Below are 18,936 nucleotides of genomic sequence, written 5' to 3' on the forward strand. Positions count from 1 at the left end.
GGTGTACATCAAACTAGTAAGATTTTGTACAGATACTGATAGTTAAATATTATTTGAATGCTAGATTTAGATAAAGAAAGTGTTCCTGCTGTGATGCAATCCCTGAATTGTTGTGGTCTTGATTCCTCTGTCTCAGCTTTCCCATCTAACCAGCCATGCAGCAGTGTCTGAAGGTCGGGTTTCAGAGATGCTTGGGTGCCTTCCACACTGCTACACAGATACAGACTGCTTAAGCATCTTACTTGTTTCTCTAATTTATCCTTTTTTTCCTTCCCTTAAGTCTAGCCTGGATTAAGAGCAGAGGAAACAACAATACCAAAGCACAGATAGGAAAGAAACACCTGCCAGATAAATATAGCTGGCCTATATCCACCCATTTGAGGCAACCAGGGTAAGGAATTCACTAAATCACTTAATACATCTCTTCCAAGTATTCTGTTTCATAATTAATTGGGATATTTTGGTCAATCACTATTCAAAAGAATTCTTAAAGAAAGAATAACTGCAGAATTTGATGCATATTTAGGACTGTTTTGTCTGTGCTTATACAGAAATATTGTTGGGGCTATAAAATATCTCTACCTCCGCTACCAAGACATTTGCATTAGTAGGATGCACTGCAAGCAATTTGGCTAATGTACTGCATTTGGAGAAGACCAGCAAGAACCAGGTAAAGAGCCCCAAGAATTGGATTTTCTGTCATTCCTCAGAAGTCTGCTTCATCACATCTATATTTTGCAAATGTCTATGCTGGCATTTCTAAATAAGATTTATGGTGGCATGATGAATGCAAAAGAAGATTGCTTAAAATAACCATCAAGCACTTACCATTGTCTAGCTTTTCAGAGACCAAGAGGCTTCTTTTTGAGACTGAGCTCCTGAAACTCCTTTGAAATTCAAAGTATTCAAACTAAAATACCTTTTTCAACAGTATCATGTCTAAAGGCCTCATATATATTTCCTAAGCTCCTGCACTGAGAATGCAACTATAACGAGTCCTCTTGTATCACTACGCATCTGATTTTAATTATTTCAGTGGCTTTGGGAAAAACATTGCTTTAGTAAACATGTCACCGACCAGCACCTCTCGTACCTCACTGCACTTCTTGAAGATAATTGTTGGTGTAAAGATGAGTAGGATGAGCTGTTCAGCAGCACACAGCATTCTCTGGGAGTAATTCTCCGGAAATGTATATTGTCAGGTACCCACTAATTTAAGTTGGGACCAGAAGAGGTGTCAAGATGCTCGACAGAATCAATTATTATGACAGTTTAGATCTCTCTTCCTGTGTATACAAATATTGGAGGCCATTTCAGACACTTGGGAAACTGCATGTGGGAATAACACTACCAGGTGCTAGAAGACTTAAGAACAACCTGTCAAACTCTTGCAAGATTCTCAACTAACTTTTGCAGATCTGAAAGATTCAGCATGGGCAGGGGCTTCCAAGGTCCATATGTTGTGGATGATGTTTCCCTCAGTGTTTGCAAGGGATCCAGCACCCTGATGAAACTGGGAGAAGGAACCACAGGGACAACTGTCAAATACATCATCCCTTCAGCAGGCAGAATTGCCCTTATTTGCAACAGAAGCTCTGTCAAGCAAAGCTTTGGGTGTTACTCTAAAAGCAGGAATCACCAGCTACTCAAATTAATCCAGTACCCAGCCTCCCTTTTACACCTGTGGCACCTCACATGTCTGAGCATGGCCTACATATGTTGGAGAGATGTTCTATCTCATCACTCCCAAGTTGTATCTTCCTGCATGGAGATTAGATGGTGTCATGAAAGTACTAAGCACTACCACATAACTTGTCCTGGAACAACAGGGAGTGTCCCATCCTGCTACTGTGCCAACCATGCCCTTCCCATGGCCATCTGCTGGGTGAGACAGCGCGTTTGGGATTCTGGGGTCAACAAAAGGAGTACTGAAGCATTTGGGGAGATGTTTGGATAGGAAGTCTAGGAGGCAAGGATGGAAAGGAAGAACCTTTGAGTGTTGTGAAACTTTTCTTTGTACAGTCAATTAGGGTTTTGCTGGCATCCCATACCACCTAATCCACTAACATGGATGAAAATACCATACAAAAGGAGAAAGAGATTTTTCACAAAGCAGTTAAACACAAAGATTAACCCCGTCCTCCTGGAAACATTAATTGACTTGGAGAGATAAAAGAACTTGCACTGACAAATTACAATCAAAGACATTTTATTTTGCCTATATTCGGCAAGGGTAAGAAAGAAATAAGGCAGACACAGGGACAAACAGTCCTTTCTGAACATCAGCCTGAAAGAGGTTTCTTATAATCTCCATACCCTACAGAAATGAAATAAATCTGAGGGACAAGAGACAGAACACAACAACCGAGCGTACCATAGGTTCATTTTCTTTCAGCATCATCAGTGTTGTGAAGGTTCAATGTCATCTATCAGCTCCTCCTACACACAACTCCTGGAAAAGTGCCCAAACAGAAATTTGCATCCCTGCAAATTTTATGCAATCTGTCTGATGCCAGTGGCATCAGATAGCCTTCTTGTTTTCAAAAAAAAGGGAGATGGACAGGCAATAGTGAGGGCAGTGGGAGCATCATCCTTTCAGTATCTAAAGTGGGGCTATAAGAAAGAAGGGAGCAGACATTTCACAGAATCACAGAATTGTAGGGGCTGGAAGGGACCTCTAGAGATCATCGAGTCCAACCCCCCTGCCAAAGCAGGCTCCCTACAGCAGGTTGCACAGGTAGACGTCCAGGCGGGTCTTGAATATCTCCAGAGAAGTAGAATCCACAGCCTCTCTGGGCAGCCTGTTCCAGTGCTCTGTCACCCTCACTGTGAAGAAGTTTTTATGTACATTTCTGCAGAACGACCTATGCTTCCGTTTGTGGCCATTTCCCCTTGTTCTATCCCCATACACCACTGAAAAGAGTCTGGCCTTGTCCCTTTGCCTCCCACACCTTAGATATTTATAAACATTAATCAGATCTGCATTTGCAGGGTCTGTTGTAATAGGACAAGGGGAGATGGATTCAAACTAAAGGAAGGAAGCTTTATATTGGATATAAGGAAAATGTTTTTTTACAGTAAGGGTGGTGAGGCACTGGCACAGGTTGTCCAGAGACGTGGTGGATGCCCCATCCCTGGATACATTCAAGATCAGGATGAACAGGGTTTAAGCACCCTGATCTGGCTGTAGGTGTTCCTGATCATTGCAGAATAGTTGGACTAGATGGCCTTTAAGAGTTCCTTCCAAGTCAAATGATTATATGATTCTGTGATCGCGAAGTTTAAGTATGTTTGAGGCTGGGGCAGGATGAAGCAAGTGAGAATTCATGAACACCTAAGGAAAAATTATAGAATCATAGAATCCTTACAGTTGGAAGGGATCTTTAAAGGTCATCTAGTCCAACTCCCCTGCAATGAACAGGGACACCACAGCTAGATCAGGATGCCCAGGGCCTGATCCAGCCTCACCTTGAAAGTCTCCAGTGACAGGGCATCCACCACATCACTAGGTAATCTGTTCCAATGCCTCACCACCCTCACTGTAAAAGTCTTTTTCCTTATATCAAACCTAAATCTACCCTACTGAGCTTGAATCCATTTTCCCTTGTTCTATCACCACAGACTCTGCAAAAGAATCTGCCCCCTCCTTTCCTGCAGCTCCCCGTTAGACACTGAAAGGCTGCTATCAGGTCCCCCCAGAGCCTTCTCTTCTCCAGGCTGAACAGCCCCAGCTCTTTCAGCCTGTCCTCATAGGAGAGGTGTTCCATCCCTGGGATCATTAAAAATGTTGGTGTGAGTGTCAGAGCAAAGGTGAGCAGAGTCAATGAAAGGCTGAGAGAAGTCAGAGTGAAAGCCACGTTTACAAGCTGCTCGTAAAAATTTTATGTCACTTCTCTCTTACTCCCTTTTAAGTGAGCTGGCAGCTTGAGGCCAGTGCTGCAGAGACATCATGAGCCAGACCAATTTTTATAGCATCATAGAATAACTGAATTTGGAAGGACCATAGATTCCAAATGCCGACTCCACACAGGACCATCCAAAACACAGATCATGTGTCTGAGAGATTGCTCATACATACTTTGAACTCTGGCAAGCTTGGTGCCACGACCACTGGCCTGAAGAGCCTTTTCCAGGGCCCATATAACTACAGTGCTGTATAACTAGAGAGTCCTGTGTGCATTTAAGACTTATGGCCCTAGGGGTCTGAAAGTTTCCTACCACTACACATAATAGCCATTATTCAAATTCATACATTTAAATTCAGCATTTCTGATGTCAGCTGTTGCTCCAGTTCTTTTGGTGCATGGTAATAATCATAGAATGGCTTGAGTTGGAAGGGATCTCAAAGACCATTGAGTTCCAGCTCCCCTGCCATGGGCACGGTTGCCAACCACTAAATCAGGCACTATACCAGGTTGCTCAGGGCCCCATGTAATCTGGCCTTGAACACCTCCAGGGATGGAGCATCCATAACGACTCTGGCCAGCCTGTGCTGCCACCTCATCACTATCTCAGTGAAAGATTTCACCATACCAAAACTGGAGTGATCCCAGAGTTATTCAAGTTTTCTCTCAGATGCCCCATACACAGAAACCAGGTTTATTTTCTTCGGGCACCTTGTGCTCACTGCCATGTGACCTAGCAAATGGTAAACCAGGCTTCTGGTGATGGCAACACAAATTTCTTCCCTCATAAAACTGAAGGCTTTCTGCACACTTTTCTCAGTCATGCCGTAAATCCCTCTTCACACTAATTTATTCCAGTGTGCCCTGTCAATTCACGTGAAGACAGCTTCACAAAAGAACGTGCAACCGCCCTTATGCTCTGAAATGGCATAAAAAAGGATTTAGTGTAAACAGAAATGAGGTCTGAGGGGATAGGACCAGTGGGAAGTCTGGTTCTGTGACTAAATTAATATGACAGCCACTCCAAAACTTGTCCTTTATAGCAAGATGATGAGGTACCCTGGAAGTCTCCATGACAACACAGCCTGGCCTTGTGCTACAAGATGCTTATGCAAGAAAGTGTCTGAAAGTGCAGTGCCTGGGGAAGGCCTTCCAACAAAAACAGCATTTCAGCTGCTTCCCTCACCTTGACTATGTTTTTTTCTTTTCTGCAATATCAGATATTCAAGACAAAAGGATTTTTTACATGATCTTCCCTATTTATATCATTGCTTGTTATTTTGATTAGAAAGACATGCACAGAGATGTCAAATAACAAAAATCTGATACATTTTCCTTCAGTTGAAGTGCTAAAAGCTAGTAGTTTAATAAACTTGTGTTTCTAGCAGCGCTGTTCCTGTTGCTAGTCACCATAACAGTGCACAGCTGCAGTAAACTTCAAAAGCATTTTGCTCACAGTGCTATCCAAATCATAAGCTGTCAAATTCACATACAACATGCTTTATTAGAAAATTTTCCTGTGGAAAAAGGAAGACATAATTTTACATCCTACAGGCTGTCACCCATGTTGGCATTCAGTTGCCTAGATGGAGATGGCAGATGCCATGTGAGATGCCCCAGTCTTTCCCACTCCAGCGGAGACCAGGGCTCCTGAAAGTCCTGTGTCATGTCTGTCACCTCCATGTGAACAACTCAGACACCACAGCATAATACTCAGGTTAAGAGCATAAAAGCAACTGATATCTGGCACCACCAGAGTCAATAACCTTTACAAGGCTGGGATTTCACCCCAGAGACCTTATCTGGTGCATATCCAGAGTAAAAACAATTTTATTTAAAAATAAATAATGTTTATTATAAAAATACAAAACCAAGATTAATCAAGTTATCATAGAATCATTCGTGTTGGAGGAGCCCTTCAAATGTCATCTAGTTGAACTGCCTTGCAATGAGCAGGGACATCTATAGATAGATCAGCTTGTTTAGGTTCTCAGCTTAGACCAGATCTCTACAAAGAGCCAAGATTTTTCACAGAATCACAGTATCTCAGAATTGCAGGGATTGGAAGGGACCTCAAGAGATCATCAAGTCCAACCCCTCTGCTAAAGCAGGTACCCTACAATAGTTCAGACAGGTAGGAGTCCAGACAGGTCTTGAATATCTCCACAGAAAAAGACTCCACAACCCCTCTGAACAACCTGTTCCAATGCTCCGTCACCCATAAACAAGTTATTCTGTAAACAAGTTATTCTGCATGTTAGTATGGCGTTTCCTACGTTCAAGTTTTAGGCCATTGCTCCTTATCCTATTGCTACACATCACTGAGAAGAGCCTGGCCTCATCCATGTGTATCCCACCTCTCCTTTCAGACTTTTTTTGCCCAGGCTGAACAGAAGGTTTCTCAGTCTTCCCTCATACGGGATATGTTCCAGGCCCTTAATCACTCTGTGGCCCTCCACTGGACTCTCTCCAGGAGATCCCTGTCTTTTTTGTACTGGGGAGCCCAGAACTGGACACAGTACTCCAGGTGAGGCCTCAGCAGGGCAGAGTAGAAGGGGAGGATCACCTCCCTCAATCTGCTGAACTCACACTTTTTACTGCACCCCAGGATGCCATTGGCCTTCTCAGCCACACGGGCACACTGCTGGCTCATGGCAGACCTGATGTCTACCAAGACTCCCAGATCCTGCTTTGTAGAGCTCCTTTCCAGCAGGTCATCCCCTAAACTGTACTGATGCATGCAGTTATTCCTCCCCAGGTGCAAGACTACACTTGCTCTTGTTAAACCTCATCCAGTTCCTCCCTGTCCAACTCTCCACTCTGTCCAGGTGTTGTTGAATGGTAGCACAACCTTCAGTTGTGTCAGCCACTCCTCACAGCTTTGTATCATCAGCAAACTTGCTGAGGGTGGATTTTATCCCTTCATCCAGGTCATTGATGAAGATGCGGAACAAGACCAGACGTAACACCAACGCCGGGGGAACACCACTGGTTACAGCCTTCCAACCAGACTGCACCACTGATGACAACTCTCTGAGCTTTACCAGTCAGCCAGTTCTTCATCCACCTCACCATCCACCTCATCTATCCCACATTTTCAACATTTTATATCAAGGATGTTGTGGGAGACGGTGTCAAACACCTTGCTGAAGTCAAAGTACACAACATCCACTGCTCTCCCCTCATCTACCCACTCCGTGATGACATCATAGAAGGCTACCAGACTGGTCAAGCATGACTTCCCCCTTGGTGAATCCATGTTACTACTCCTGATAACTTTCTTCTCTTCCAGTTGTTTGGAGATTAGTTTTCTAACTTCAAGGTCCATTCCACTGAGTTCAGAGTTACGATAAAGCTGCACGAGGTCTGAATTAAGCCTACCAGTGAAAAAAAGTAGGGCCTTGATGCAGCTCCCTTGCATGAGGGTTGGTGGAGCTTCACAGCAAAGCTTTGGTTTCCACTAGCATCACAGAAACATGGGTGGATCAGAGTATGAAAAGATATCTCATTAGGTTAACATGGCTGAAGAATTAGACTGCAAACAAAAAGCCAAGCAGGGATTATATAAGACTTAATATAATCTTTTATCAGAGCTGAGAAGTCCCTAATTAAACTATAGAAAATACTATTTAATGAGCCTGTAAATAAATATCAGCAGGAGAGACAGCAGAGCTATAAAATACCTGCCAGGGAAGGTCTGAACTCCAGAGGAGAGTTAAGAAGAGCAAAGCAAAGATCAGAATTACTAGAGCCCCCCTCCCACCTCAGTAATGGATATCCCAAAGGAAAACACCTACAGCCTTCTACCTCCCCTCACTATCACTTTCATCTCTTTGTTAATTTCAGGGGAACTTAACATTAGTAAACTTTCAAAGCACGCAGCAGTGAAAATGTCCTTTGAAGTTTCTCCTTTCACACACTACATTTTCCTGCATTTAAACTATAGTGAGTTCTACCTGGCATTGCCTCTGATTAGAGGGTGTGTGCAATATCCTGCCAAGTCGGGGCAACTATGATGATGCATATTTAAAAGACTATGGCAAAAGTTACCTGAGTTCATGGTAGAAAGGAAGTCATCCAGAATGACTGAACCACTCCAGTCAAGCCAGATAAATAGCATGCAAAATCTCTGGTGGAGGCCAAGACTTCACGGTGAGTCAAACAGGATGTGAAGTTTAGTCATGCTCCAGGGAAGGTAGGCATCTGCTTTCCCTGGGAGCGGAGCCAGTCTCTTCCTATTGGAACACCTTCCACAATAAAACATGGTATTTTAATGGTCTGTTGTGGATGCCACTCATCCCTCTGCCCACATACTTCCACTTTGTAAGCTATGCCAAGACACCTATCCCATACAATAAACAAAGTACCAGTCCACAATGTTTGTCCCTTTTGAGTTTTTTTTCAAGAAAAGGGTAGATGTGGCACTGAGGGACATGGTTTAGTGGGCATGGTGGTGATGGGTTGACAGTTGGACGAGATGATCTTAATGGTCTTTTCCAAACTTAATGATTCTAGGAATATGCTTCTGTCTTTATTTCAGTGTGCACCCCATGGTTTTCCTAACATCACTCCAGGAAATTCAAATAAGCCACATGTTAGGAAAACAGTACACCCACAGCTCAATGCTTAGACCTCCCCTGTACCTTCAGTATTTACCTCCTCTTCAGCATGTTGACACCAGTCCTCTGCTAGAAGGCCTACCTCTCTTTCAACACCCCTTGGTGGTACTCAGTAAACACAATGAGCCTGTGAATAACTGACTTTGTACCGTTTTACCTGGTCTGCGAGCTGTTCCACAAAACTTTCTGCAGTATGACCTGACCATACATTGTAGATACACCTTGAAGGCACAAACTCCCCTGCTGCCTACAGTTTTCTAAATAGATCTCTCCTCCTTCAGTTCTGACCATCTTAGATCTTCTATTTCCAGCTTGCTCTCAAGCTTTTTTTTTTCCCTTTTTTTCCCTCATTTTTATATGCCTAACAGTCAAACTCATCTGAACAGTTGAATCTGTTAACTGATCCAAACCAGCAAGTCCTGAGTACAAAAGACTGCATCATCTCTTAATATCAATATCACTACAAAAATCCCTGCCACTCTTGAAGCTGCTGTTATAGAGTGGTGGGGTTTCTGTTTTGTTTTGTTTTAACCAAGGAAGAAAATAACAACAAAACAGAATGGTATCCTGTAAGAAATCTTAACATCATTTCTGCAATTAGCTTAATACATCTGTGTGCAAGCCCATAACTTACAGGAAAACTTTGCATAAGCCACTGAGCTGGAAAACCAAGCTGGGGATCAGCAAGTAAACAAACAGATTACTCTTTTAATTTTGTTTAGATAATTTGTTTCAACACACCTTTTACTATATCACCCATCATTATGGGTACTAATATACCAAGATTTCCAAAGAAAGCTCAGAGACTAGCATCCAAATTTCCACGTGCATCACATCAGAAATAATTTTTAGAAACTCCATGGAATTTGGATTTCCCTTATTTTATCACTAAATAACAACTACTGCTTTTACCTTGACCAGATAACTAAAGCAATATGATAGGGAGAACAGAATGTAATCACCATGGGGAAGACAAAGCCACTAATGAAGTTATGGTATCTCACTTTCTTTACAGTTGGGCTCTGACAGCTGATCTTGACACTTCCTTCAAAAAGGAGTATTCAATGCATTTCAATCACAGGAAGAAAACAACCAAAGTCTTGCACAATAATGAACTAACGTCAAGGCTGACTGACAGCCAGGAGGTTTCAAGTTTCTCTTTGTAAAGAGAATAATGTTGATCTGTAATATTTGTTTCCAATCCTTACTGCACATCATGATCCTATTCCAATGCAAAATAACGTTTTCTTTTTAATAAATCTGCTTTTCTCCATCTTTATTCTTTCTTAGCGCAAATAACTTACCTGTTTCAGCTAGCTCTCTCCTCTGGGAAGTATCTTCTTAAAACAAAGATAGACACTTTAATAGGCAAAGTGTTTATAGGAGAAGCTCCACCACAGTTTAGGTTATGTTAAGTGGTGGGAAGGACTGAGATCCCAAACATATGAATACATATTCACCTACACCCACAGTGTCACTGATGGCGTTATGTCAGCTTGCTGCAAGTGATGGCTGATGCTAAAGCATGGAGTTTGTATGTAGTATTAAAGGTTAGTTTTGTTTCTTCTTCTGAATGTAAATGTGTTGTCATATGGAGCAGGAATCCCTTAGAGACATAGGCATTTAATGTGGTGGTGTTTGCAACAGCAGAGTGATTGGGATAACAGCTGAATAAAATTTTATTCAAGCGCTGCAGAGAACTACATACTGCAATGATGTGGTTTTGCTACAACATATATCTGACCATAGTGGCTGTCAGTCTGAGTTAAAGCAGGAAAAATGGCATTCAGGTACTATGTTCATTCTACATTTTTGTTGTGTGTTTTTTTTTTTCCTGGAACAGAGCTATTTTGTTTTCTGTTTGTATTTCAGGCCTCATGTCTGAGAAACTGAGCCTAAAAACTGAAGGCAGCTGGAGTTAGAAGTAATTAAGTCCTCTGAAATAAAATAAATAATAATAATTTGGCTCTGTGTTCCTTGCAGTCATATTTTGTACATTTTCACTTGCACCATGCAACCATACTGGGAATAAAACAAGCATTAGGCTTGCTTGTTGCAATCCTGAATAGAGAGTACAGAGCAAGCTGCAGTCTTCCCTAAAAGAAGAGCAAAGTGCTGCTTTTTGCCAGATGAAGTCCTTTCTTACTCAGAAATCTTCTGTTTATGGACAAAAATAGCACCGTGGGGGCATGGCTGCATCTCCAGCCCTGAAAGAAGATGGCACTTGGCACAGAGCCACTGGTGTTAATGAGGTGATGTGCACACACCAGTTGTATCAGCTACATGGTTCTGAGCAACATGACTTCCTGATGCACCCTCTTGCCCTCTACGCCTATAATTCTACAGCATCCACAGGTAAGGACTTGCCATTTGCTGTGTTTCTCCTGCCTATTTGATCTCAGGTGCTGAGCTTTTCCTTTCAGCTCCTGGCTGCAAGAACAGATCATATTTTTAAAGGATCACATTTCAAACTTTTTTTTTTTTTTTGTAACCTTTAGCTCTTGCTGTTTTTACTCCTGGAACAATTTCCAAGTGTTCACATCCCCTCCCCTTTCTGCCTGCCCTAGCTTTTCAGCTTTAATCACATAGAAGCAGACTGGTTTATGTTTTTTTTCCAGATGCAGAAAGACAGACTTCCAAGATGAACCCATTCTTTTATACCTTCCCGCAGGTTTTCATTTCTTCCTTGTTGTGCTCTTTCTGGCTCATGTCAGAGGGCTTTATCAGTGAGGTCTTTCACTGGTTAAAAGCCAGCAACAACAAAGCCTCCTAACCTTCATGTTCTTCTTTGCCAAAGTACGTTATCATTTAGGTTATACATCTTACTTCCCTCTGAGGTGCTACCACTCTTTCCTTCCAAGTGTGTTCATGTAGGCAGTTATTTATACCTTCATAGGTAGAAACTCCATATCCTTCTTTTAGTAAGGCCCAAAACTGAACACAATATTCAAGGCGTGGTTTCACAAGTACCACATGTAAGGAGACAATGCCTCCCTAGATTTTCTGCCACACTATTTCTTATGGAGGCCACTATGCCCTCAGCCTTCATGGCCAACTGGGCACACTGCTGGCTCACGTTCATGGCTTTTGTCTGGTTAAGATTTTGTTTTCTTTTCTGGAAGCTAGGTACATTGATATGAAATGGAGGTCTGTGTTAGAGATTGTCACACTTGAGAAGTCTGAAGCATAACAAATAGGGAGCAGATTAGGCAAGATGAATGGGGCAGTGAGAGCTGACATCTGAATTGGAGGAGAATCTCAGCTTTGATGTTACTCTGTCAGAAATGATATATAATATGACGCTGAGGAACCAGAAATATAAGGTAAAGTAGCATTAAAATATCAGTAGTATCTTACTATTGAACATAGCATATCAGGAACATGGAGCGGGGAGTGGAAAATCTAAGTGTGAATGATCCATTTTACAAAGGACTTGGTAAACTATTCCAAATTCTAACCTAGCAAAGGCTGCAATTATGTATTTTATAAAGCAGATGGCTGGGGGGGGGATGTGGTAAAAGAATATAAGATAATGAATGCTCCGGAGAAGATTCTGTCTCATGAGTCCAAATAGATGTTCAAGGAAATTAAGAGGTGAGGAATGAAAGGCAGATCAAAGGAATGTCATTTCTAACTCTCCATGTGATTAAACTGTAATTAATTGCCAATGGATGGGGCTGAAGCCAAAAAAAAAAAAAATAGCAGGATTCTAAATGTGATAAAGCATCTACATAGATACCAGGAATACTTGCAGTTATTTTTATTGATGATTAAAATTTTTAATTAAAATAATTCACCCTCAAGAAACATTGAGAAAGGATGTTCAATCTCATTCGGTAAGACTTCAGAGAATCTCTAAATATTAAGGGCTCTGGATGAGTTCCAACTTGCAGAGCAGATTATTCACATCTTCCAATTGTTAATTCCAACCCATTGATCTTACCCTATGGATTCAAAAGAGTGGGGTTAGACCTCTGCTGCTCTTAGGCTAATTGAAATTTCTCAGTCCTAAGGCACAGTGACATTCAGCCCAGAAAGAGTCTTCCCCACCACAACAGGGGAGAAGTGTTAGTTCTGGAGGATACGTAAACATTTGTTACCTAAAAACACCTTCCTGAGCAATTCTATATGACTGTTTATAGGCCAAGGTGCCGAGTAGAAGATAAATTAAATCCAATTATCTCCCGTTGCTCTCTCTGACACTTCTACTGATTTAACGTTTAAAAAGATTTAAAAAAAAATCTGAGTAGCTTACAATGGGGACATAACTGTATACGGAAATAAAATGGTACATATAGGAACCAGGGAGTTCAGGCAGAGATATTGTCTCTTACTGGATCAGTTCACAGGAACTGCAGAAATTATTTCCATCTCACATGTGCTTTTGACCTGGAGATGCTAACCCAAATGAAGTTACTCCTATCCTCAGTTAAGTGCCGAGGCTAATGACTTTACCATTCAGATCAATAATCCTTTGAAACAAATTGAAGTGAATTTAGGGCAGAGGAAAAAGTAATATACAAGGTGCTTCCCCCAGGGCTTCAGTATCTCTTCCAAACAATTACGGCGTAGGTATTGCAAAGTTTACCTTGATCCTGTTGCTCTGCCAGTATGATCCAGCCAAGAAAAAAAAATGCTTCTAGGTATGACAAAATGAGCATCCTCCCATTTAATTTGACTGCTTAGAATGATAATTAGCACACGTTGATCGTCACCCCAGTGTGATGACAAATCAATTGTACACCCAAAGATAGAGAAAAAAGACTTTTTTTCTTCTTAGGAGGACAAATTCATATAGCTAGGTTATTACAACAATTAGAAAATCATGAGAAATGCACAAACACAAATTAGAGCAAACTTCAGTTTTTACACATGAAATGGATTGATCTTTGAATTGCTATTAAAGACCAAGCTATTTTCAAGCTGCATGTTTTGTTGGTATGTCTGGTTGGTTTTCTCATATTTTGTCCAGGTCTCTTGAATATCTGGGGGTTTGCATATATGACAGAAAAAAAGCAAAAAGAAGAGAAAAGCATATGTCTGTCTCTCCAAAAGTAATGCCTCCTATTTATTTCCATGGAAACTACGTACAACCAATACAAAGAGCAAAGTAACACTTTGATAGAGAAAATTCTCAGCTACGAAACACTACTTTTCAACAGTCTCCACCATTATCTATGCATTTTTGTCAGTGAGGAACAAGAGCCTGCATGCTCTGCTTGCACAAGTCTGCATCAGTGGAGGTGCTCCAGCCACTGTCACCACCGCTGAAACGCACCACCCACCACCTCTCTGTGCTCACATCCAATCTTTGGTCTCCATAAATGTTCAGCAAATACTGATGAATGTCAGGGGGTGCCATTTTTTTCCACATGGAGGAATTCAGTGACACACTTTTGCTTCATACGCACTTCCACATCACACACCATTTTGTCAGACTGCCCCTCTGCTGCCATCTGTCACACAGCAACAACATGTAACAGAATATTGGTGGAAAGGTTCAATCTCTACTGCCATACCACCAACATCTGCCTCTAATATCATGATCCAACAGTAAAATAGGAGGTATTACATTCAGAGCAGCTGTTGGATATTAATGCCACTGCAACACAATGGAGCATGCAGCATGTTACACTGCAGCAGTAGAAATGGGAGGCTCCTCACACACACCTAAGAATAACTTTCAGACAACATATGGCTTCATTTTATTGATTAATTTATTTTAAAGTGTTCATTTGATTAACCCATTTAAATCAGTATCTAGCACAGCATCTAATTTGCAGAGATACCTCAGATCTTTCTGACACTTTGTTTTTAGAGGAAATAAATACTTCAAATCTAATGTACATCAACATGCCCCCAGGTATTGCTGAATTGCGTTCTCTGACCCACAGAGCAAGGCAGACCCTTTACATCCATTGACCGTTTTGTGGGTGTGTGCTAGGGACCTCAATACCAACAGATCAGAAACACTGATTTATGATCACCTGTCTGATACCTTATCACATCTATAATTATATAGGAGCTGTTGTTAAGCTCATCCACCCATATTTTCCAGAAATCCCTCTTATTGCAAGAGCTCATCCTGGTTCACTTTTTTTTTGCCACAGTCCTCAGGCATTGGTACGCATGTTATGCAGATTTATATATGCATACATACATACACACATCAGAGCATCTACAGATACACAGCAAACAACTCATCCAAACGCACCATAGTCTTGACCCTTCCTGGTGCTTTCAGAATGCTGGATCGAACTAAATGACCCAGACATCCCCTTCCCACTACACGTTCCTATATTACATCGGATGCTTGGTGTTTAATTTCTGTTGCTATATACAGCTATACAATATATCCAGACATTTTTTCTTTGAGAGGTCAGAATAACTGAGGGTCATATTAGAGAGAGATGTCCCACAAGACAACAACATATCTTCCAATATTACCAAAGAGAGAAAGGACAAGGGACACATAAACACTCTGTATCTATCTTCTGTATTCAGCCTCCTTGTAAAACACACAGTAACTGAAGTTAAGTCTTTTATTCAGAAATTCTATGAATAAACTATCAACCACCACATGATAGACTTCCAAAATCAGTTCTCTTACGCTGCTTTTGTTGATCTTAATCCATATCTTCTCCACTCAGTCTACCCAAAGGGATTTGATCCTTGAAGTACTAATAGCTATTCCCTTCGAGCTATTGAAAGAGGCTGCCCAGGGAAATGGTGAAGTCACCATTCCTGGAGGTTTTCATGGAAAAGTTAGATGTGTCACTGAGGACATGGATCTGTGGGTGTGGTGCTGATGGGTTGATAGCTGGACTAGATGATCTTAGGGCACACTTCTGCAACATTAATGATTCTGTTATAAAGTAATGCACTTCACTTTGAGATCTGACTAGTTAAGGATTCAGAATCCACAAGAGATTCTATGAACCTAGTGATGGTAGCAAACTCTTTCCCTCCTCCTCCATTTTTTTTTCATTTCCTCTTTTAGATATTCAGAGAACCAAAGACTGAAACAAACAAAGTCTTTCCTTTCTTCCTTAGAAGCACGATTTCAGTCACTGAAAGCAAGTAGTGCAAGAAATACTGCTGACTCCGTGTGAGAAGGTTCTGGCTCTGATTTTTCTTTCTTCTTTTTTTTTGCTCCCTGCAATAATGTTTGTCTGCAAATCCTGGGAAGATTCACTTGGGTGATTCATGCTTACTAGTTAATCCTAGCCAAAATTTGCCCTGACACTTCCTATACTTTGAGGTACAAAAATAGTCATGGCTCAGTCTCTGTGCACACAGTGAAAACACTCTCCTCAGCTCACCTCCTTTCTACTCTTTTTACTCTTTAGGTGGCAGCTAACCTGGCCATATTGCTCTTGGTCCTTTCATCTTCCTTTATGCATTAGGAAGATCTAAGCATCTTTATAAGCTATTCCCCATTTCATTTAGTATCTCAAAAGAATACCAATTTCTGCTGTCCTTCCACCAGTCTTATCACTAAGGAATTCACTGAGACGCAGTATTGCTCCCAGGTTCCTCTCGGTGATATCCACCTCTTGCTTCAGCAGATGCTGCCAGAGTAGGGACCCCACTGTACAAAATGCCCACTGGGAGCACAGTGGGAGCACACTGGGCCCCTTGTGCTCCACACTGGTGCTGTGCCCAGTTGCCCTCACCCTGGGTCAGGCATGGGTGAACTCATCCCATTCAAAATCTAACCATATGCTGCTGGTTCCTGACCTCTGCAGTCTCCTTAAGAGCTGTAATAACTCAGAAGTTCATAACTGTTACTCACCTTTTATTAACATGCATCAAGATCAACAGATAAACTAAAATGTATTATTTAAAAGATAGGCAATATTATTACCAAAATACTTGTTTTTCCTGTATAAGTTGCTTGATTTGTCCTAGGAAACATATTTTTTTTTTAGATTTTAATGACATATATGCATTTTATATGAGATGTCTATATCTCAAAGCTTGAAATGAAGAAACTTGCCTTATCAAAGCATATTTTCTGTTCATAGCAAATATCCTTATATCTCGAATCACGTCATGAACACTGAAAAGCCAACATCCAGAGTAACACAGGGCCATACTCAATCCACCGATGCAAAAAGTTCATCCATCCTCTCTCTGAGGAATCTGTGTAGAGCCAGAGTTCTCCAGACAGGCACTCAGATCCCAGGATGGGACAAAATATTCCGAAGAAGCTTCTTGCTTTCTATACAAGAAACATTTGCTGAACAGATACAGGCAGTGCTTTCATTCTGGTATCCACAGTCTACCAGTATGAATCTTTTTGAAAGCCATTAATATTTATGGATGGCAAAGAGATTTAGGCATATATTTCTAAAAAATCCAGGACAAAGGCATTTTGTTGTTGTTTTTGGGTTGCGAGATATATAGATATATAGTTTGTTTTTTTTTTTGTGGGTATAACTATTTTTGATTGTTTCCCTTACTCTATAGTAATACACTCTCGCATTATAATCCATGCACGATCATTTCCTTTCTCTCTTTTTGTCATCTATGCATTTCTGATTTGGATTTCATGAGCAAATTTTGAATTAACATGCTTTTCCATATTTTTACTTTAAAATTCATTTACTATGCAGTACTTCAAAATACACTTTGGGGGTAGCTTGTCTTTTTTGCTATGCCTTTATGACACTATATAAATTAAGTATTTTCTGGTTTTGTTTTTTCATATTAAGCTTCCTACATGATCACACCTAAAAGGGAAAGAAATGCTCCTAGAGGCAACTATGTGCTCTGGACCCATAAGACTTGGATTTACAGTTGAGGTTTCTTTTTAGGTCTAGTGATTTTTGTATGGAGGTTGATAATTTTGACTGGAAAACATTACAGATGTAAACAAGTTATGTGAAGGAAAAGCACGCAGATAATTTTTCTTGCTCCAGTGCATCCTACTGTGATCAAAATTAATGAATGAGTGAGATCATGGTTTAAATATGCTTCAGATTAGTCATGAGCTAAATTCGTTTCTAATAAATACTTCCCAGTAGCCTGTGGGAAAGATACATAATGCTCATCCAGACCTCCTAAATAGGCCTAATTATCACTTTTCATATTTTCATAGAAATAATAGGTAGAGAGAAGAAACTCTTGCTTGCACAAAGTCCCTCAAAGTCTCTGTATGTGTGTCATGATGCGTTGTGACAGCTGATATGCTGTAACTGCCCTATAGCAGAGTGGCACTGCATTTAGTCTTGTCATCACTTGTCAGGAACACGAACTCATTAAAAAATAATAATACAATAAGCCACAAAATGTAGCTGTTAGCTTTGACTGAAATAGAAACAACATTGTCTTCTTTATCACAGACATTCTTGAAAGATTTCCATCACAGCTGTTTTTCTGGCAAAAGCCAAAAAGAAAAAAAGAAAAAACATTACTGTTTTGGAGTGTTATTCTCTCCTTTTTGCTTCTTCTTTTATCCTAATTGGCTTATTAATTAGTTACTTCCTTATTAAATTGGCTTAAAAAAGATAAAATAGAAAGTTGGGTCTAAAATCAAAACACATGGTGCGTAGGTAAAACACAACCAGAAGAAAGAGGTGGACAAGAGAATCATTCTCCCATCCTACCTTAGACTTCTATCTTATCATCAGATGCGTTGTCCTCTGGAGTTGCCTCTTTCTCCATGAACAACTAGACAACTAACTCAAATTAGATTTCAAAATTTCAGATAGCTACAGATAAAGGAGCAGAACCTGAACATGGCATACGTATCAGTTTTGAATACCCTCTGCAATAGCTAATTCTTCCTCCCATAGAATCATAGAATCATTAAGGTTGGAAAATATCACTAAAATCATCTAGCCCAACCATCACCCCATCACCACCATGTCCATTAACCATGGTCCTCAGTGCCACATCTGCCCTTTTCTTGAACACCTCCAGGGACAGTGACTCTACTGATTCCCTGGGCAGCCTGTTCCAATACCTCACCACTCCTTCTGAAAAGAAATCTCCTAACATCCAACCTGGACTTCCCCTGGTGTAACCTGAGTCCATCCCCTCTTATTCTATCACTGTTACTTGGGAGAAGAGGCCAACCCCCACCTTACTACAACCTGCTTTCAGAGAGTTGTGCAGAGAAGTAAGGTCTCCTCTGAGCCTCCTCTTCTCCAGACTAAACAATCCCAGTTGCCTCAACCACTCTCCTTAAGACTTTTGTTCCAGACCCTTCATAGCATCGTTGCTCTTCTTCGGAAAAACTCCGGGGCTTCAAAGTCTTTCTTGTAGTGAGCAGCCCAAAGCTGAACACAATACTTGAGGTGCAGCCTTACCAGTGCCGAGTACAGGGGGACAATTACCTCCTTGGTCCTGCTGGTTACGCTATTTCTTTAGCCACTGTAAGATAAAGTGATCTCATCTGCAATACT

This window comes from Numida meleagris, chromosome 2, assembly GCF_002078875.1.
Source record: "Numida meleagris isolate 19003 breed g44 Domestic line chromosome 2, NumMel1.0, whole genome shotgun sequence".
Taxonomy (NCBI): Eukaryota; Metazoa; Chordata; class Aves; order Galliformes; family Numididae; genus Numida; species Numida meleagris.